The 23,047-nt window shown below is 46.8% G+C and overlaps 1 protein-coding gene across 2 annotated transcripts in view; it reads right to left on the reverse strand.

Annotated features, from left to right (window-relative positions):
- The window catches only part of epb41a (erythrocyte membrane protein band 4.1a), a 46,170-nt gene extending 42,141 nt beyond the window's left edge, over nucleotides 1-4,029 (reverse strand). The window contains exon 1 of one of the 2 annotated variants that reach the window (XM_070556230.1): nucleotides 3,826-4,029. The gene's annotated coding sequence lies outside the window, so the exon portion shown is untranslated. The remainder of the gene's footprint in view (nucleotides 1-3,825) is intronic. The other variant, XM_070556231.1, reaches the window with a different exon arrangement.
- Between the last annotated feature and the right edge of the window lie 19,018 nt (nucleotides 4,030-23,047).

Raw genomic sequence — 23,047 nt, forward strand, 5'->3', positions numbered from 1 at the left:
GAGCCTAAGTACGGTTTTAGTAAGGATTCTACGCATTGTTTGATAAATGAGACCCCAGGACTTGATTTAAAATAGAGTAAAATAGAACTGAAGAACAAATAAAACATAAAACGCTAGATGCTAGGTTTTATAGGTGAGTCCTAGAGTGGAGAAATTACTCCTTGATGATAAATTCAATAAAGGAATACCATTGATTGTTTTGAATAATAGCTTTCCGTAATTTTCTCCAGACCAAACCGTTTCTCAGCTGATCAGAACTAAACTCTACACGAAGCAGCCGCTCATGTAGCTATCCTGTTTCTGTTGTAGCTGTTAGCTGCTAACTAAAACCTGCTACGCATTACTTTTTATTTTAGTTAGACAAACCTTGGAATTGTTTTGATGACAGTTTTGACTGAACACTTCAGTCTTCCACTATGTTTGTTTTACTAAAAGAATAAAAGTAAAGTTAGTTTATCACAAAGACAAATGAACCTATTTAAAGGCACACTTGCTTTTAGCCCCTCCTATTGTCCATTATTATTTCTCTGTGGCCAGACCAAAAATGAAACTTATGTCCTCGCTGTGCGTTGATCTTTTTAACACCTTAGGGCCGTGACATACTTCTGTTTAACCTCGCGTTGGTGCAGGCTGCGTCTGTTCACATACTTGCTGCTGCACGGCAATGCACTGCATGTAATACTAGAGTGTACCACTAGGGGGTGCACTAGATGACTCAGACAGGATACAGAGCTGGGTATGTGGGAACAACCAAAACAAACATGGTGTCAATAAAAGAGCTCAGTAACTGGTTATTTTTGAGATCACGACAGAAAAAAAGACAGCAGCGCTATCATAGATGGTGTGAAAGATCTCTAAACCAGAGACGGCGTCACCATGATGAGTGTGTCTCGCCCGTTTTGTGAACTCCACCTACTGGTTACTTGTATATAGCAGCATTCGGACGCACAAACAATGCTTCAACTCAACACAAGTCATGCGTGGCAGTCATTATAAACAGACTTTCGCATCGTTAAACAGACGGCTCTTAATCTGACTGCTGAAACTTCTCCCCATCCTTCCTTAGGTTCTACAAGATTGGTTCATCACTAAATCAAATAAATCAGCTGTGTTCATGATATAAAACAAGCAGGAGACGTGTTGGAATCAGACTGCAGTGCCAGGTATGTCAGCTAATTGTTTCCTAAGTCCAACAAGTGGCGACCCGCCAAACTGAAGTTGCAAATGCGGTATTCTGACCGGGGAGGGCGGTGGGGGTCTAAGTGGCTTTTCATTAACACTGTAAACTGTCATTTTAGCAGAATCTGGCTCCAGAAAATGATTTTAACCTATGAAAAAGTTGCATAGTATGGCTTTAATACAAAACATGCTACGGCACTGATTAGCAGTGACTGACGAGTTCATTTCACCAGAACCAAGCTGAGCACAAGGATTCAGAAAGCATGAATCCAGGTTCTGCTACAAAACTGACCTAATCTACTCAGGAGTTAGCTGCTGAGTTAAGCCTTGTTCAAAATAAAGGATTTCCAAAACATGAAAGATCCCATATGTGGTGATGATAAATCAAATATTTACCAGTTCTGGTCCCATGGTCTGTGGTATGCAGAAACACAACAAAAACTACACACAAACCCCATTTCACTCTCGAGCATTCCCCAGTCAGACAGGAAATCTCGCAAGATCCAACGTGACTTTTATGTTGTCACACACTCCTCGGAGGAGGAGCATGCAGTACACTTCCTTGACCTTGCTTTCTGATTGGCTACACATCACATTCAACAGGCAGCATGCTTGTTTGTCCTCAAAATTCAGACCAAGACAATCCAACTTGTTTAAAAGTCTGGATTTTTAACCGCAGCAGTCCCGGCATGCTTTTGAGCTGAACAGAGCCTTCTTCACACACCACACAAGGTAGGATTATCTGATAAGATTATTGTTAACAATGTATAATAAGGGTCCATTTATTAACATTACGTATTTCATTATTAAGCATTAATAGGCAAAGGACCCCTTTCTTAACGTTCCCAATATTATTAACTATTAAGTGTCCCTAAGGTTAGCACAAAGGGCCAAGGGGTGGGTGCTTAGTAATGCATTACTTAAAATTAACATTAATATTAAGCAGTTGTTAATACTTTATTTAATAGTTTATTTATGCTTAATAATGCACTAAGTAACACTAATAAAGGGACCCTTATTGTTACCTGATTATCTTTAGAGGAGCTGCGGTAATTCTGTGCCTCCTTATAATTGTCAGAAGTGAAGAGAAGGAGCTAGTCAAAAACGTGTATGTATCATATGTGCCATGCTTCGCTTTTATTAATTGGATCGTTTTTTTTTTACTTCAATTGGCCGTTTTCTTGTCATAATGACTGTTCTTGCTGACTGAGCAGTACAGCACTTTGGTCTCCTTGCAATTTGTATGGTGCTGTATAAATAAAGGTTATTATTATTATTGTTATTATTATTATTATTATTATTATTATTATTATTATCTTGTTAATAAATATAGTTGAAAGCTATTTGTACCTTCGGTTTTCCTCCTTGCATTATTAGAGTTGAAGAAGACATTTTTATCAAGCGCCTCACTAGAAAAAATATCGCAAGGTGCATCACAAGCAAATTAAAATTTAATAAATAACAATAATGATAATAAATATTAATAAAGAATCAGTTGATAGATAGATAGATAGATAGATAGATAGATAGATAGATAGATAGATAGATAGATAGATAGATAGATAGATAGATAGATAGATAGATAGATAGATAGATAATGTTAAAATAATAAAAAAAAACATTCTGTGTTGTCTCTGCTACATTGGGACACACTGACAGAAGCGAGGCTGCTGAGCAAAGCACCACCAGTCCCTCCAACCACCACCAGCAGGCAAGGAGAGTTTATTGACTTGCCCAAGGAAAAAACGCCTGTGGCAGACAGGGCTCAATACCTACAACCTTACGGGTTAGTTACTAAACTTCTCTGCCGCTGTCGCCCTTGTTTGTGTTCACACAGACCATAAGTTAATCTTCTTTCATCAATACATAAATTTCAAACCTTAAACATTATGTAAATAAATAAATCACCATGCTGATGCTGACCATTTTCACAACAAAACAATATTGTCGATAATTCATTTTTTTTTTGCAAAGACAGCAAATGACCAAATTTGTTCTAAATTTCTAAAATATATGTTGAAATAATGATTCAAACAACTGACATATATTTTTCTAAAATGGTGTGTTTCTCAAATGCGAGGTAAATCTATTGGATGCACTTAAAAAAAAGCAAATGAAAGCTCAATCCAAAGCACTACTGTCCCAGAGTTACCACAAGAACCAATTTGTAGTGCCACCCCATACATTTCCCTGGCCCCCTCAATATTTTTTCTGGGGGCGCCACTGACTCAGACTCGGATAGGGATCAAAAATATGGTCGGAACATCCCTGGATATTAGAGTGATAGCAGTCCCAGCAATAACCGGTACCAGGCTGATAGTTCCCCTCAGTAGAACCGGCCCGGTACCGTCTGCCCGGTGGGCTCCATCTGTTCTTAGATGGATGCAGGTCTGGTTCTGATCTCACGGCCGCTCTACTACAGTTCGGTTGATATTCTGTAGTTCTGCATCGGCTCGATTTGCACAGCATGACCGATACACTTTAATCATGTCCTCGTTAGAAGGAACCCTGCAGCTGGTTCGGTTCTAAGGTTTGTGGAAATAGCTGGGTGGAGGCGAGAGGTGTTCTACCTGTCTGAAAATGGCGCTCAAAGCAAAAGATGTCAACAAATTGTCAGCGCGCTTCGGGATGGGTTTGGCCACTCACCGCTCCGTCCGGGTCATCCAGCAGAACCGAACTACCAGATCTGGTGTGAAAGCTCGCTGATCCCGACGAGCATCAGACGGATGAGACGCTGAGTTGATCGGAACCGGTCCTGATTCTGTAACAATGCGCTTGGGTACCAGGAGCGCGCGAGCGCCTAAACCCTCTGCGCTGTCTGAAAGGCAGGCTGGGACATAATCCTGCATCCGATGTGCGCGCGCTATTTAAGGCTGTTCACCTGAAAGCAGGAGAAGCAGAGCAGCCCAAAAGAATCATGGCGCTTAAAGTTTCTTTATGAAGCATTTTACATCTGCTGCCTTTAATGTTTTGAACTGGGATGTTTACAAATGATGAGAATCTATTTGGTCACGTTTTTCTAACTGTGTTTTAAAACCCCATAAAGGGACACATGCTGCAAATTATTTTTACTACAAGCATGGGGCGGTGGTTTTACAGTTTGTCTGTGTTTTTATATCTGATCCTCAGTGGATGAATGAATGAATGACTCAATCAATCAATCAATCAATCAATCAATCAATCAATCAATCAATCAATCAATCAATCAATCAATCAATCACTTTTCTGTCTTTTAAGAACTTCTTTTGCAGAAGAAAGTGCCAGCACATGCCCATAAATAATAATACAAAAAATAATAATTTCAATTTAGTCTGATTTCGAAGTCAGTCGGCTGTGGTCTAGCATTTAACAGGCGAACTGAGGGGGCCTCTACAAAAATGGGCAAGAATGGACTGCTGTGGTAAACCTGAAGCTCACAGAGAAAAGCACTGTTAATATTTGGCAAAAATTTGTAGGGTGTTGAGTTGGAATGTGCATTTCTGATCTGTTATGAAGCCGAGGTATCTGTATAAGTGAAACTTTTCAGTAGATTGCCTGTTTACATGGAGTCAGGGGAACGGGGATGTGCCGTGGTGGAACATTTCTTCGGTCTTGGAGACATTCAAGTCCAAACAGACCTCTGTACACTCCAGTGAAAATAAGTCCAGTTCTGCGTCAGCCTGACGAAGCTTGCAGCCACAAACGAAACGTTGCAGGTAAATAAAACCTTTCTGTGTTTTAAAAAGAATTAAAAGATGAAGTCCAGTGCTGTTCATAGTAGTCCATCTGTGTTGGTGTCCATGATAAGTGTGTCGTCTGGATAGTTGACATACATCATCCTTGGTGCAGCTGCTGCAGTTGTAAGTACATGAAGTGAAAAGAAGTGGAGAGATACCTGAACCTTGTGGAGAACCTGTAGGGATTGACCTGACAGTGCTGAGGTGGCCTTTCATCCTGACCCTCTGGTCCCTCGCCGTGAGGAAGGAAAGGACCCAGAGGATGAGATGGTGGTTGGCATTCAGCTTAAGCAGTTTATGGCCCATGAGATCTGTTAAACGCACCTGAAAAATCCACATAGACCAAGCTGGCATGAGACTTGGGCATTTCCAGGTGGATGAGGGTCTCATGCAGCAGAGGTAGCACTGCATCATCCACCCATGCAGTGGGTCCGAGTATACACCTACGTCAGCCAGCAGCTGGTGGTGATGAGCCTCTCCAAGCTCTTCGTGACTAGTGATTTCAGAACCGCAAGCCAAAAAAACGCCAATTCTAATTGTAATGTTATGTCATGTGAGCTGTCAGAGTTTGTGATCGGACAATTACTGAATTAATTTATTAAAGTACAAGGATGCAATTTCCAATTCAAAATGGTTTACTATGCTTCGCTTAGTCACTCAGCGGAAGGAAATTCCAAAGTACTATTCTCTACCTTAAGTAATATATCAAGCCCTCTGATACTTTTTCACCTCAAACGTACTCTCTACCATTTTCTGTAATCAAATTGTGGATTTCTTTTCTTCTTAAGTTGAAAATTTTCGTTAACACTTGTCACCCTGTAATGCATCTGGCTGTTTACTCAACTATCAACTTTTTCTTCCACTCTTTCTGACTCTGCCATCCATTAGTGAGAAACTCTAAAATCTAAGTGCTCCACATGTAAATAGGACCCTCTACCCACAAACTTGGTCCAACTTTGCTTGGCCTCTCTGCTACCTCTCATCAACAACATTGCACATTCTTCTCTTTTCCCAGGATCTGTCCCACCACTGTTTAAAACAGCGATGATCACCCCAATTCTTAAGAAACCTGGTTTGGCTACAACCAATTTAAATAACTTCAGACCAGTTTCCAACCTCCCATTCCTGTCAAAAGTATGAGAAAAGGTGGTAGCCCTTCTATTTGTCTACATAAAACAAAAACATGGTTCTCTCACAACCTCCTCCAACAAAATGGAAATAAAACAGAACTCCTCCTCATCGGCTCAAAATCTTCAGTCTGTAAAACCTCCAAATTTTCTATTTCGGTTGATAACTTTACTGCTCTCCCCTCATCACAGGTTAAAAGTTTGGGTGCCATTCTGGATAGCAACTCTCCTTTTCAGCTCATATAAACATCATCACCCACTCTGCCCACTTTCATCTATGTAATATTAATCGTCTCCGTCCCTCCCTTACCCCCACTGACACCGGTCACTTTCAGGCTTGATTACTGTGGGCAGATTGTGGGAATGTAGGAGGTGAGATATAATTGAAAAACACCTGAGAACATTTCTGTATGTAACATTTTTTTGCTGAACTTAAAGAGAACACCATCAGAAAACAAAACTCCACTCGTAGTTAAATTCCTTCTAATTATTACTGTTAACTGATGCCCACCCTTCTAGGCGTGTGCAGAACATTTGGCATTCTGCAGCACCTCTTTACCCTTAACCTGACACAGGAGAAGGTCCTAGTGCCGTAGAAGACACCCCAACTTGTTCAAGTTGCTAAAACTCATTAATATGTACTTCAGAACTACATTCATGTCGACTCACCTGCATTAGTAAACAAACACCTTTCAGGACTTTCTGCAGTTTGCTCATCACTGTTGGGTAGGAAGTGAAGACATCATCACAAACCCCATCGTCTGGGCAAAGCAGCAGCTCTGTGAGGGTCGTGTGATTTGGGTGCCAGAGGCGGGATATGATCCAACATCACATGAGCTCTTTTCTAGGAAGAGTGTGATTTTAAAGCAGGAATATTGTGTGTGTACGCAGTGTTTTATAAGGCCAAAAGTTGGATTATGTAAGTGACTTTTTTGCTAAAGCTAAGTAGAGTTGAAGTAAGGGTTCTAGGAGTGGTCTTGCCCAAGGATACAACAACTGACTCTGACTGAGCCTGAGTTTGAACCGGCAACACAGTGGTTACAGTCCAACTCCTAACCCCCTGAGCTACCATCACCCTATCAGTGATGCCAGAAGGTTGTATGGATGACAAACAAAGAGCTACAATAAAGAACCATAAAGAAGGTCCCCTTAGAGAGGATCAGGGAGATAATTAGTGTATCTAATCATCAGTGTGTGTGTGTGTGTGTGTGTGTGTGTGTGTGTGTGCATGTGTGTGTGTGTGTGTGTGTGTGTGTGTGTGTGTGTGTGTGTGTGTGTGTGTGTGTGTGTGTGTGTGTGTGTGTGTGTGTGTGTGTGCATGTGTGCGCTAAACAATGCTACAGCATCAGCTGTGTTCTGTTAGATCTCCTTCCCCCATCATGTTACAAAGGAACCAGTCTTCAACCCCTCCCCCAGCCCCCTTTCAGAAACAGCAATAGTGATTCCAACCAGCAAAAGGTGAAGAAATCTCTTCCCTCATTCAATTATGAGTTTTTATTCACAGTGACTCAGTAAAAAAGACCAAGGCACATATTTATAAAACTTCATAGACAATCTCTACTTAAATCAGGGAAAAAGTTTAACCCTCTCAGGCTCTAAATAAGTTTTGATAAAAGGACAAACAACTAAGTACTTCAGGGGTACTTCTGAGTTAAAAAATGCTCATGAAATACGTATGTGGAGTAACCAGGTAGGTAGGTTTTATCGTTGCAAATCTGCAACGCCTGCCTCCAGAGGGTTAATGCACAAAGTAAGTACAACCGCCACTGGTGTGCTGGGATTGCACGGTTCCGGCAAGTCAGTCAATCTAACACCGGGCCCAGTTCAGCACATAGATCTAATAGAACTGCTATAGGGAATCTAGATCAGCTGATCAGTCTGCCAGCATCATGGACCGGGAAGTCTTCATGGGATCTAAAAACTCTCCTCAGCTTGCCATTGGTGGGATCTTCAAGGATCTTGTGAGGCATTATGCACGAGTGTCATTCCAGTATTTATGTATCCACTCAGTGATCACATTAGTTAAACCATGTGATTCAGGTGTGCTGCAAAACCTGCAGGATGGCAGCCTTCAAGGATTGGAGTTGGAGTTGGAGTTGGAGAGAGAGAGCATGCGCTGACGGCCCGATCACCGGACACACGGCGGCGTTTTGAAGCAGATGGCAGCTTGTTAATCAACTTCCACAAACAAGACAGATTTTCGCCTAATTTACTCACTGACAATGCAAAAAAATTAATAAATCTGGTAAATATAACACACTCAACCTGGAGGTAAGTGGAGAAAATTTAGAAAATTTGCAAATATATATTGACGAGGTTTTTGAGATTTTTGTCATGGGACCGAAGAAAGCAGCAGCAGCTGAGACGGAAACACCTGGGACACCTGGGAGGAGCCTTCCCCAGGACTCGCCCGAGGCCTCATCTCCCCATAAGGATGTCTTAGTTTTACTACAGTCCATAGATAAACGGCTTCTGGGATTTGAGGGGTGACTCCACCTGCTAGAGCTGCTTCACAAGGAGTTCCAGGACCTCCGAACATCTCTGGAGTTTAGCCAGGAGCAGGTGGAGCGGCTCACAGCTGAGAACGCGTCTCTGCGGGAATCAGTTTCCTCCTTGACTGCAGGATTAGATCGGATCTCCCAGGACAACAAAGTTCTAAAGGAAACGGTTCTGGATCTCCAATCACGCAGCATGAGAGGCAACCTGGTGTTCGCAGGCCTCCCAGAGCAGACCGGAGGAGAAGCAGAGGATTGCGAACAAACCATCAAGAACTTTCTCCACACCCACATGAAGATACCTGAGGAAACGGTTAAAAACATCACCTTTCATCGGGTACATCGCTTTGGAGCCAGAAGAACAAACAGCAGAAGACCTCGTCCCATCGTGGCTAAATTTGAGCACTTTAAACAGAAAGATCTTGTTAAAAGCCGCGGGAGAGAGCTTAAAGGTAAAGACTACAGCGTAAACGACCAGTTTCCTAAAGAAATTCAGTATCGCAGCTGAGTTCTCTTCCCACTGCACAAGAAGTTTATCCAGGATGGGAAGCGGGCTGTGATCTTCGTGGATAAACAGTTTGTTGACGGTAAGATCTACAAAGAACGAGGAGTAACAGACTGGCTTTATTAGACAAACTTTATTATTATTAAAAGCACTCACTGGGTTTGAACATGTCAGGATTTATAGCTGCTAGATCCATTTAGAAATGTTCACCTGTTCCCTCACCACCTCACACCCACAACACTTTTTCTTTTCTTTCTTATTTTTTCCTCTTTTTAACCTTTATAATTCCTTTCTTTCCCTTTTTATTTATCTGCTTCTGGGTCTTTACATCTGCATGGCACAATTTTTTTTTCCTTTCCACACTGCAGCACACAACTTGCGCGCGCACACACACACACACACACACACAGACTCCATACGCAGTCACACGGAACAGTAGCCTAAGGCGTTTCATTGCACAACCAAAACACTGTTGGGCTTGTCTTGTTATTGTTATAATAATAATAATAATAATAATAATAATAATAATAATTATTATTATTATTATTATTATTATTATTATTATCATTATTATTATTATTATTGTTGTTTTTATTTTTATTACTTTATCATTATCAGCATTAATATTTTTACATTAATGTTGTAGGGAAAAAATTATAAAAAATTATTATTATTATTATTATTATTTGCTACTATTATTGTTATTATATTTAATGTTACAAATGATAATAATGATTAGATTAATACCCTTATTATTTACTTTCTATTATTTACTATAAGATTAATGTATGCGTTTAATTACTTATTTTATCTCATACACATGAAGGCGTCATATTATAGCTACTCACACACACATCTATGGGTGCACTAAAGTTTGTCTCATGGAACGTACATGGAGCTGGCTCTAGAGAGAAGAGATTAAAAATTTTTGATCAGCTAAAGAGAGTGCAAGCAGACGTAATATTATTACAAGAGACTCATCGATCTGCCACATCTGCAGATGAACTTAAAACACCTGAGTTTCCCAGCATGTTCTCTGCCTGCTATAACTCTAGGCAAAGAGGTGTAGCTATTTTAATACACAAAAACATCAATTTCACGGTATTGGACACAATTTCAGATCCAGAGGGTAGATTTATAATGTTAAAAATATCCATACAAACCAAAGCTTATGTATTGTCAGCATATACTGTCCAAATATTGATGACCCTCCATTCTTTCATAATTTTTTCTCTGTACTTGTCACACAGTGGAATGTGTGTTATTCTGTTGCTTTAAATTCTTTTATTAATTGTTGGAATTTCTTAACAGTTTTGTATTATTGCATGGTTTTGTCGTGTGTTGTTGGTTTTATGTGCCTGTTTAGTTTAGATTGTTTTTGACACTGTTGACATGACAGTCACCTGAAGAGGTGGGCGTGACTGGGAGAGCGCACCAGGTGCGCATAGTTAGCGGGCTGATAAAGGGACGAAGCTGCAGAACTGCGGGAGTAGAGAGGAAAAAGAGACCAAAGAAACCCGAAGGCAGAGGGACTGGACTAATAGGTGGACGTAGCACAGAACGCGTTGGATCGCAGGAGGACCGGTTCATCCCTGGCGTGCAGCGACAACGAGTGGGAGCAACGCCTTTGAATGACAGCAGGGCAGAGGTTTATGGCGTTTAATGCGTGCCACAACCCGTGCACGCGCATTGGGTCCACAGCGCGCGTGTGAACGGGACTCGCGAGCGAAAATATACATGGCAGCGCGCGCGTGAACGGGACTCGCGAGCGAAAATATACATGGCGAGAGTATGGCGTTTAATGCGTGCCACAATAGAGGTTGGACCTCTGCCTGCATCCGTGAGTAAACGGCTTCCTCTGTTGTATGCTGGGTGACGCGCCGTATGGGCCGATCCTACGAGAAAGAGATTGCACTGCGCCAGTACAGACAAAAGTTCTGCCCAGTGTTCTGTCCTTGTCAGGGAGGAGCGGCGAGAGCCCCCGGGAGAGCACGCCTGAGACGAGTGCTTGCTGAGAGCGGGACCAGAGACTGCTGGAGTCGGACGCTGAAGCCGGGACGCCGCCTTTCCCATCCTGTTCGTGACGTTGTGGATCTGGGAGGAGCCCAACTATCTTTTGGGGTCTTTTTGAAGAACGTTTTAAACTGTTTTTATGGACTCAAACTTTTAGTTGTATATTTTTAGACGGGCTTTTATTTAGTTAATAAAAGAGGTTGCAGGCAAACTTCTGCTCTCTGGTGTCTCTGTCCCTCTGGTTTTGCACCCTCGCTCCCCACCTGTGTCGTTGTGAACCCCTGTGTGACGCTGGAGCTCGGCCGCTCCGGCGTTGCCTAGGTTACATACTCTCCGAACACTTGGACTGTCCACTTATACTTGGAGGTGATTTTAATTTTTGGATGAATTCCTTAACAGACAGGCTCAGTACAGCTGGGACTCAGCGCAATTGGCAATCCACTAATATAGTTAAACAGTACATGAGTGATTATGGGCTTTGTGATGCATGGCGATCTCTTCATCCTAACCGTAGAGAGTATACTTTTTTCTCACACGTCCATCACTCTCATTCACGTTTGGATTATTTTCTAGGCAGCAGCTCAATGTTGGCTGACATTTAAGACACCGAGATACACCCCATAGTTGTTAGCGGCCATGCTCCGGTTTCATTAACTCTGGTACACAAGAAGACAATCCCACTAAACAAAAACTGGAGGTTTAATACATCACTGCTTAAAGATGAAGGTTTTATAGATTTTTTAAAAAGGAGTGGGCTTTATATTTAGAACATAATGACCTGCCTGGAGCATCAGCATCTGTTCTCTGGGAGGCAGGAAAGGCAGTGATGAGAGGTAAAATAATCTCTTTCTCATCTCATAAGAAAAAAACAGAAAACAAATGTATTCAGGAGTTAGAAGAAATCATTAAGTCTTTAGAGGCATCCACAGAAGAAGAGTTAATAAGCAAATTACGTAAAGCTAAATTAGAACTTCTTGGAATTATTGACAAAAAGACACAATTTCTAGCACAAAGACTACGAATAGAAAACTTTGAACATAGTAAGGAATCAGGTAAATTTTTAGCTAGCCAGTTAAAAATAAAGAAAAAACTACCATATCTGCTGTTAAAGACTCAACCGGGAATATAGTTTATGATCCTGAAAGAATAAACAACACTTTCAGAGACTTTTACCAAACTTTGTACTCACCACAGACAAACCCATCAGATAATGAGATCAATGAGTTCCTTGACAGGATAACACTTCCTAAATTATCAGACAGCCAGGCTACAGTCCTGGACTCGCCACTAACATCAGCTGAGCTCCAGGAAGCCCTTAAATCCATGACTAATAGGAAATCTCCAGGTCCACACGGGTTTCCGGCAGAGTTCTACAAAGAATTCTGGATCATTCTGGCTCCAAATTTTTTCAGAATGGTGAGGGAAATCGAAGAGAGCGGCAGATTACAGCCAAACATGAATTCAGCCAATATTAGTCTCTTGTTAAAACCAGGCAAAGACCCTGCATTTCCTACCAGCTATCGCCCAATTTCTCTTATTAATGTTGATCTCAAAATAATTTGTAAAGCCCTGGAAAAAAGATTAGAGAAGGTAACCCCCTTCATAATACACCCTGACCAAACTGGTTTCATTAAGTGTAGACAGTCATCCACAAACTCGCGTAGATTACTTAATTTGATAGATTTCTCTTACAGTAGAAACATAGAAACTAGTATATTATCTCTAGATGCAGAAAAGGCTTTTGATAGAGTTAACTGGAAGTTCTTATTTGCAACTTTACATAAATTTGGTTTTGGGAACTTCTTCATAAATTGGCTACAAACATTACACAGTTCACCAACTGCACGTGTCAGGACGAACGACCAAATGTCAGCTAGCTTCTGTCTTCAGAGGGGGACCAGGCAGGGATGCCCACTCTCCCCCTCACTATTTGCTATCTTTATTGAACCACTAGCGGCAGCAATTAGGCAAACAACAGATATTAAAGGGATAAAGTGTAAGAAAATAGAACATAAGATCAGTCTTTATGCAGATTATGTTTTACTCTTTCTCCAGAATTCTCAATCCTCTCTCTCCCATTCAATAGAACTGATAAACTATTTTTCAAGAGTTGCAGATTACTCTATAAACTGGTTAAAATCCACAGTTCTACCAATTAATTTCTCATTTGTCAATTTGCTTAATACACAGTTGACGTCAGGGAATATCACATACCTGGGAATTAATATCTCTCCCAAGCTGGCAGATCTAACCAAACTAAACTACATCCCATTTATAAAGAAAGTGGAAGATGATCTTGCAAGATGGAAATCCTTACCAATATCACTCATGGGGAGAGTTGCTACAATTAAAATGATGGCCTTACCCAGAATAAATTACTTATTTTCAATGATCCCAAACAAACCACCAGCTGAATGTTTAGATCTCTGGACTCCTCAATTACCAAATTCCTTTGGCAGGATAAACCTCCACGAATTAGCTTAAAAACGCTTCAGAAGACCAAAGACAGAGGAGGACTGGATTTACCCAACTTTTATTATGATTTCTTAGCCAACAGGCTGCAATATATACCAAGATGGTTGCAAGATAACCCACTAGATGAGTCCTGCTTAGATATAGAACAGAAACTTTGCAATACGATAGAGCTTTCAGACTTACCATTTATTAGCTCAAGCATAAGAAAACATGAAAGCTTCAAAAGTATTTGTATCAGCACCTCTCTGATAGCATGGTGGGAGTATCTAAAAATGACAGAGTCTTCACTAGTACCATGCAGACGCACACCTATCTGGAATTGTCTTGACATTTTGCAAAATAACCAAATGATGAACCTTCCGGACTGGAAAAATAAAGGAATCCTATACCTGGAACACAGATATGAAGGATTGGACTTCATCCCATTTAATAGAATAGTCTCCCAAATTGGAATGGATAAGAATAGCTTTTTAGAATACCACCAAATTAAATCTGTAGTCAAACAAAAATTTAAGCTCAATAAAATAGAATTACAAACACCACCAAGGGTATTTGACTTCTAGAATCTCAAACCCCCAAACTACTGTCTAAAGTATATAAGACACTGTCCAAAATAGACGATAAAATTGCAATCCCTATTGAAAAATGGGAGGTGGATCTATCAGTCAGCTTTGACCAGAACTTCTGGTCCCAAACTTGTTTAAAAACTTTTAAAATGATCAGACACCCCAATTTACAATTAATTCAGTACAAAATTCTACACAGAGTACACTATACAGGTCATCGGATGTTCAAAATGGGGTTTGTGTCATCTGACGCATGTACACACTGCACAAACAACATTCCTGACAATTACATTCACGCACTGTGGTCCTGTCCACCTGTCCAGGAATTTTGGGGTAGAGTATGTGAGGATCTGTCAAAATGTCTGAAATGTCATATCCCAACTTCCCCCTCTCTTTGTTTACTGGGAAACCTGGATGATGTCCCGATTGAAACATCTTTGGTTCACGTGGTTCTGACCGCCATATGCATCGCTAAGAAAACTATCCTCTTGAATTGGAAAAAAAAAGATACTCTCTGCATTAACCAGTAAAGAAATCTTTTGTTAGATCATGATTTAGCCTCTGCTTCCACTTCAAATCAATCTCTCTGGGCTCCTTTGATCGTTTTCATCACATAGCGAGGATGGGGGACCGTTGATATTGCCCTGCGGGGTGATGTGGGGGGGGGGGGGGGCTCTGAGTTTGGAGTATCTAGATGTTCCCTGGAGGTGGGTTCACTGGGGGTGTCTGGGACTGGGGGGCCGTTGCCCCCCTCTGGAGGTGCTTGGGTTGCCTCGGGGGGTGGACTACTGGCGGTTGTGAGTGAGGCCCCTTGGAGGTCTTGGTCGCGGCCATGGGTAACTGCCTGGCGGCTGCAATGCCCCTGGGCGGGTCTGGGTGGGGGCCTGGGGGCTTGGGGTGTGGGGGTGGTCGGCCCCTTGTGGGGATCTGGGGGGGTCCTTGGGGGTCGGGTCCTGGCATGTATGCTGCCGGGAAGAAGGCAGGGACACCCAGCAGTGCCTGGCCTGGGTTCAGGGGCCTCGGGTAGACCTTGGCTCCTCTGCTGTTCCATCACAGGGGAGGGGGAGGTCCAGGAGGGGGAGGACCCAACCTTACCTGGATGTCCTATGTCTTATATATTCTGGAAGTTGTGCAAATGCAGGGATGGTCATAGATATTCTGCTGGGGTGGGGCTGGGTTGGTACCCTCGGACTCCGTGAGGCTCTGTAATGCTGCTGCTTTGGGCCCTGGCAGGATGGGCTGGGGTCTCCATTTCCTGGGTGGCAATTTGACAAGAGAGGTGCCTATTGGGGCCAGTGAGGGAGCTGGCTCCCTGGAGGGCTAAGCCCAACCAGCCATTCCTCCCCATCCCCACATATTTCTCTCCTACTGCTCCCTCACATCATCACACAAACATGCACATAGGACCTTGGGGGGTGGGCAAGTCAGGGAGTGCGGGTATGGACCCCATTTCCGCCCTCCTGTGGCAACTTGCCCCCAATTTTATTTCCACCTTATACATTCCCACCGACGACATTCCACGCAAACACACACTTAGGGCCTTGGGAGTGAGCACATTCAACGGCACTTGGCAGGGGGATTTCTCAGCCTCCTCCCGAGTGCCGGTACCCACTTCCAATTTTAAACTGCACTAAGACACCGAGGGCTGTGGGTGCAAGTGGGGTGGTGCGGTGGCATCCGCTGGCATAGGCCAGACAATGGCCGCACTGCCTGCTCACCACAGCCATGGAATACACCTCATCAACACACAACACTATAATGGAGCAGGCGGAGGGAGACTAGGGGTCTTAGCACACCTCTGTTGTTGCTTGGCTTCCTGGAGCTGGAGGCTAGGAGGGAGATCTGGCCATCTGGTTGGGGTCTGGGGTGGTGGGTTGCTGGGCTCAGCATTGGGCGGGGGAGCCCTACTCATCAGCACCCTAGCAGAAAGGGTCAAACTCTGGTTACCGGTGATGGTTGTACCCAATGTGCAGCAGTACCGGGATCAGAGTGAATAGGGTGTGTATGGGGAGCATGAGTGGGTGTCCGGTGTGCATTTTGGTAAGTATTGGGTTGTATGTGCATGTGTGAGCATGAGGGAGGGAGCGTGTGACTGTGTTTGTGTATGACTGTATATGTCAGGTGGGGCCTTTGACTCCTCCCCTCTCCTGGGACTTCTTTTGATGATATAGATCTTCGTCTCCTCTCTCCCTGCCACACCTGGTGTGGGGTGTGGTGCCTTGGTCTGCCTGAGTGTTCGTGGCTCCTGGGTCAGGGGGTTTAAGATTTTTGGCGTCTGCCTGATCAGTCCCGGTGGCTGCCTGGTGGGGTCTGGGTCCCTGGGCTCTGCTGGGTCCCCAGCGGGGGTGGTCGCCCCCGGGTCCTGGGTTGCTGGGTCCCGGGCTCGGCCGGCTAGGGGGTGGGAGACTGCGGGCGGGCCTGTGGGCTTGCCGCATGTCCAGGGGCTCTGCTGGCTGCTGGTTGTGGCCCCCCGGGGCGACCCTCCTGTGCCTCTCGAGGGGGGCGGGGGCCTTTCTGGTTGCAGTCTCCTTGGGGTTCCTGTGTTCTGGGGTAGCGCCTGGATCTCTGGGAGTTGGAGCTCCCCCCGTCTCCTACACATCTTTGGGGGGCAGATCTGTGGTCCCTCACACTCACTATTGGACGCTCCTATAGAGAAACCTTACATAAACAAGCGCGTGTACACACACAGGTGCTCACATGGTGCTCTCAAAAGTATGGGCTTGGGCACGTTCAACACAGGTCTTAAGGCTGTCGTTGCCACTAAATGCACTATGATTTACTATCGTGTGATTGTTCAGTTAAACAATGTTGATTTTATATTTCATCATCAGGCTGACGCAGTGATAGCTTGTGTCAGGACTCAGGTATCTCCCGGCTGACTTTCGGACCACAACTCCCGACATGCTCCTCATGGGGAGCTCCCAGCGTGCTCCTCGCGGGGATTCCCTCCACGTCACAGCCAAGCAAGGCTATATATGGAAGACGCCGGTACCGGCTTCTCATCTCAGTCATCGTTTCTTCCTCACAGAGATACGACCGGAGAAATAATAAAACTGTTAAACGTCTCACCTTGTTCGTCTCCTTCATCCAGTCTGATCAGCCCGACAGGATGACTGAGAACCAAGTAGATCCGACGGAGATCGATCGTCTCCGCCACGAGAACGTGCAGCTGCGTTCCATGGTAGATCAGCTCAACACCAAGGTGAACTCCTTGTCCGACCACACCCTGCGTCTATCCACGGCTCTCACGGCTCTCCAACAACAAGCAAACGATCAGCAGCAACAGATCGCGGCACTCCAGCATCCAACCCGCTCTGCTCCTAGGGAGGAGCCCCACTTCAGCCTGCCGGAGAGGTGGAACGGAGAGACGGGGAGCCCTGATGGTCTGCTCGCCACGCTGGACATGCAGTTCGAGTGCCAACCTGGACGCTACCCATCTGCGCGCTCCCGAGTGGCGCATCTCACCTCCCTGCTCTCCGGACGCGCCGCGGAATGGGCTGCTGCGCTTTACAATTCCAAATCCCCTGCCTGCAACGACTATGCTGCGTTTGTGTCCGCTCTCCGGAAGACCTTTGTTCCCCCCAGCAGCGAAGTGGGAGCAGAGACACGCCTTCTCAAACTCCGCCAGCGGGAACGCTCGGTGTGCGCTTATGCGTCGGAGTTCCGCACCATCTCCGCCAAGCTGCAGTGGAATGACTCCGCTCTGCGGGCCGCCTTCCTGGAGGGGCTGGCACCCTACATCCGTGATGAGTTGGCGGGAAGGGAGCTGCCTCAGACCCTGGATGAGGTGGTTGATCTGGCGCTGCGCATCGACCAGCGGGTTCTGGTTCGACCCAAGTTATCCACGCGTCCCCCGAGGATGCCGGTGCCTCGCCCTCGTTCACCCACGCCAGCTCCTGTACCCATGCTGACGGAGGAGCCCATTCAGCTCGGCCACCTTCCCCCCGAGGAGAGACAACGACGGTGGCGCGAGGGCCTCTGTGCCTACTGTGGCTCTCCCGACCACCGACGCCTGGACTGCCCGCGACGATCGGGAAACGGGGGGCCCCACTGAGTATTGGGGTCGCTCAGTCTGGGTCTTCTTCTACCCCTGTCGCTACTAACCGTCTCCTTATTCCTGTCACCCTCCTCCATGGTGAGGCCTCACTCCACGTAAACGCATTGGTGGACTCGGGGGCCGCGGACAATTTCATGGACCTGGATCTGGCAAAACGCCTACGGATCCCCCTACAACCCCTGGAGAGAGTTATACCAGTGACCTCGGTGGACGGTAGGCCTCTCCAACCCTACCCAGTCCGAGACCGAACCCAGCCACTCCGTATGATCACCCAAGGCCACCAGGAGACCCTCCATTTCCTGATCATTTCTGCTCCCTCTTCTCCCCTAATCCTGGGGTTCCCCTGGCTCCGTCTCCACGACCCTCATATTTCCTGGTCCCAGAACCGCCTGCTGGGCTGGGGGACCTCGTGCCAGACCCACCTCGCTCCTCCTCCATCCTCGGCGGGTCCTCCGGACGGGGGCCCCAGCTCCACACCGCCCCACCTGCCGCTGCCCTATCGGGACCTGGCCACGGTGTTCGACAAGCGGCGCGCCACCTCCCTGCCACCTCACCGGCCATATGATATGGAGATCAAGCTGCTACCCGGAACCAGTCCTCCCCGCGGGCGCCTTTTCTCTCTCGCGCCTCCCGAGACCAAAGCGATGGAAGAATATATCGCCCAGGCCCTCCAGCAGGGGTTCATTCGACCCTCCTCCTCTCCGGGTGCCGCTGGCTTCTTCTTCGTGAGGAAAAAGGAAGGCGATCTTCGCCCCTGCATAGACTATCGGGGTCTGAACAAGATCACGGTCAAGGACCGCCATCCTCTGCCGCTCCTCACTACCGCTCTGGATGCCATCTCCCAGGCACGGATCTTTACGAAACTGGATCTCCGGAGCGCCTACAATCTGGTCCGTATAAAGGCCGGGGATGAGTGGAAGACCGCTTTCATAACACCCACCGGCCACTGGGAGTACCTGGTTATGCCCTTCGGACTATGCAATAGCCCTGCTGTCTTCCAACGTCTCATTAATGATGTCCTCCGCGACATGCTGGGACGGTGGGTGTTCGCCTATCTGGACGATATACTGATCTACTCCAAATCCGAGGCCGAACACATCCATCATGTTCGCGCCGTCCTGACCCGGCTTCTGGACCACAACCTGTACTGTAAACCTGAGAAATGCTCCTTCCATCAGCAGTCCATATCCTTCCTGGGTTACAGGATCTCGGACGAAGGGATAACCATGGACCCTCAGAAAATCCAGGCGGTGAAGGACTGGCCCTTGCCAACCAGCCTGAAACAACTGCAGAGTTTTCTGGGTTTCTGCAACTTTTACCGCCATTTTATAAAGAACTATAGCACCCTCGTAGCCCCTCTCACCTCTCTCACTCGACCAGGCTCCCCTGGCCAGCCGTTTCATCTAACTCCCGACGCCATTCGGGCCTTCCACCACCTGGTCACCCGCTTTACCTCGGCCCCGATCCTCCGCCATCCAGATCCTGCAGTCCCCTTTGTGGTCGAGGTCGACGCCTCTGACGTCGGCGCCGGCGCCATCCTGTCTCAAGGCGGGCCCGACGACAGGCTCCATCCCTGCGCCTACTTCTCCAGGAAGTTTTCCACCACCCAGCAGAAGTACGGTGTGGGCGACCGTGAGTTACTGGCCATAAAATGGGCATTGGAGGAATGGAGGCAGTGGCTTCTGGGCACCACTCAGCCTTTCACGATCTGGACTGACCATCAGAACCTGACCCACATAAAATCTGCCAAGCAGCTTAATCCTCGCCAGGCTCGCTGGGCCCTCTTCTTTGAACCCTACGACTTCCATCTCGCCTACCGCCCGGGAGCCAAGAACCAGAAGGCGGACGCCCTCTCCCGCCAATTCACCCACTCCTCGCCCTCGTCCGAGCCAGCGCCAATCCTCCCGGAACACCGTTTCCTGGGCCAACTGAGGTGGCCGTTGGAGGAAGCTATCCAGAACGCCCTCCGGGACGACCCCGCGCCTCCTGAGACCCCCGCGGGTCGCCTCTATGTTCCCACGGCCTGTCGCAGCGAGGCGTTGTCCTGGGCCCACTCATCACGCCTGTCTGGCCACGCTGGCTTCTCCAGAACTCTTAAATTCCTCCAGCGAGCCCTCTGGTGGCCAGGCATGGCGAGGGATGTGAAAGAATACACCAGCGCCTGTGACGTCTGTGCCCGCTCCAAGAACCCCAACCAGGCCTCGGCTGGTGCCCTCCGACCTCTTCCGGTGCCCAGCCGCCCCTGGTCCCACGTGGGGCTGGACTTCGTCACAGGTCTCCCGTCGGTCAATAACCTCAACACTGTCATGACGGTTACGGACCGCTTTTCCAAGTCTGTCCATTTCATCGCCCTTCCGGGTCTCCCCTCAGCCCAACGCACAGCGGAACTGTTCCTGGAGAACGTGGTGCGCCTCCACGGGTTCCCAGTCGACGTGGTCTCGGATCGGGGGCCCCAGTTCACGGCCCGGTTCTGGAAAGCTTTCTGTCGGCTGATGGGAGCATCGGTCAGTCTATCCTCAGGCTACCACCCGCAGACCAATGGCCAGACGGAGCGGGCTAACCAACAGCTGGGTCGGTACCTTCGTTGTTTTGTCTCGGCTCAACCCTCACAGTGGCCTAAATACCTCCTCTGGGCGGAGCTGTCCCACAATCTTCACACCTCATCTGCCACTCGGCTGTCCCCTTTCGAGGTCTGCTATGGCTTCCAGCCCCCGGTCTTTGCCCACCAAGAACCCGAGGTCGCCGTTCCAGCAGCGGAAGCCATGGTGAGACGCTGCAAGAGCGCCTGGATCAAAGCACGAGCCTCCATAACCAGAGCTAACACCAGCTATGCTCGCCAGCATCTCTGTCGACACCGTCCTGGTCCCTCCTATGCTCCTGGGGACAAGGTCTGGGTGTCCACGGCTGACCTTCGGGTCCGTGCCGGGGCCAAGAAACTCGCTCCTCGGTTCCTCGGCCCATACCCCATCCAAAGGGTCATCAACCCGGTCACGTACCGGTTGCGACTGCCGGCTACTCTCCGCATCCATCCCACCTTCCATACCTCCCGGCTCAAGCCCTTCTTGGAGTCCTCCCTTCTCCCGCCTCCGGCTCCGGCGCCGCCTCCTGCCCGCTTCCTCGACGGTGAGCCTATCTACACCGTCCGGCGCATCCTGGACGCTCGCCGCAGGGGTCGGGGCTGGCAGTACCTAGTGGACTGGAAGGACTATGGCCCCGAGGAACGCTCCTGGGAGCCGGCTCGGTCCATCCTGGACCCTTCCCTGATCTCCGACTTCTGGGTCCGCCGGGGTCGCGCTGGGACTTCTGGAGCCGTCCCTGGACCGGGGGGTCCTGTCAGGACTCAGGTATCTCCCGGCTGACTTTCGGACCACAACTCCCGACATGCTCCTCATGGGGAGCTCCCAGCGTGCTCCTCGCGGGGATTCCCTCCACGTCACAGCCAAGCAAGGCTATATATGGAAGACGCCGGTACCGGCTTCTCATCTCAGTCATCGTTTCTTCCTCACAGAGATACGACCGGAGAAATAATAAAACTGTTAAACGTCTCACCTTGTTCGTCTCCTTCATCCAGTCTGATCAGCCCGACAGCTTGCTCCTGATGTATTGTTGTGTGTCCCATTTTTTTCTGCTCTTTCTCTTTCTGCAGGTCTAGAAGCAGACTCTTGTTCATTATTGTTTATTTTTGTGGAACCCCCCCCCCCTCTCTTCCCACCTTTTGTCTTTTCCTTTCTCTTTCACCTCTGTCTCCGTGCCTGGTCGGAATTACAAAGCATTCAAAAAGAATAACAATAAAGTTTTAAGTATCAGGTGTGACATTAAAAGCAGACGCTTTGATGCTCCACCTGAGAGTAAATCTGTAAGGCTTGTTACCAGCATTCAGACATCAATTCTGTTTGCTTCACAGCCAGACAGGACACGGTTAAAAAAAAAAAATATATATATATGTTTTTTTAAAGGACTGTTTTTAAAGCTCCACTAGATGGCGCTCTGGCACCAGAATCACATTCCAGAAATGTAAACAGTTTTGTGACGTGAGCTCCTGTGGAATGCAGCTGTTATCTAGTTTCGATTTCTGATGAAGCATCTTTGTTGTAGTTTTAAAACGAGTGACAGGGATAATGCATAATTTAGAGATTATACATCACTGATTATTTATCATAAATAATTATGAGGATAATTTTGCATATTGAGAGTGAATACTATTTTAATACAATGAATTGTTGCCTCCCAGTGGTAAAAACAAGAAGTACCAGTTACAAGAATATCTCATTGCTGGCTAAATTCTAAAACAAAAACAAAACAAAAAAACATTGTAAAAATATGTTAGTTATGCATTTAACCACTGCTCCCTGAAGGAGAGGAATGAGGTAGAGGACATCACGCCCTCATGTGGCCTGGTTGAAGACACATCTAATCACGCCTGTAAAGGCAAATGATGTTTAGTGCTCTATGGTCATCCGTAGCTCAGTGGGATGGCCTTGGGCATATACACAGCATTCAGACGCAGGGGATCCTAGACCCGTCTGTTGACAATTGCAGACAGGAAGAGTGAACCAAAAGAGCATGATCCCCCACCCTCTTAGCTGATGCTAGGGCTAAGAGCAGAGCTGTCTTATAAGACAGAAAGTTCATGTTGACCCATTCAATGGGCTCAAATGGAGGACCACGCGGGGCCTTCACAGCCAAAGGGACAGAAGATCTAATAGAAGGTCTCAATCTGCACACCACCTTCAGGAATAGTACGGTTAAAGGGTGAGCGCCAGGAGAAACCCCATTAAAAGACTCATGGCAAGCAAAAATGGCTGCTAGGTAGGCCTTCACAGTGGAAAATGGACAAGCTCCTGTCCAGCTGTTCCTGTAGAAAGTACAGAATGTCCACAATGGAGCTCTGTGAGGGCACCACGGACCTGCTCT

Source organism: Nothobranchius furzeri, chromosome 11 (genome assembly GCF_043380555.1).
Source record: "Nothobranchius furzeri strain GRZ-AD chromosome 11, NfurGRZ-RIMD1, whole genome shotgun sequence".
Taxonomy (NCBI): Eukaryota; Metazoa; Chordata; class Actinopteri; order Cyprinodontiformes; family Nothobranchiidae; genus Nothobranchius; species Nothobranchius furzeri.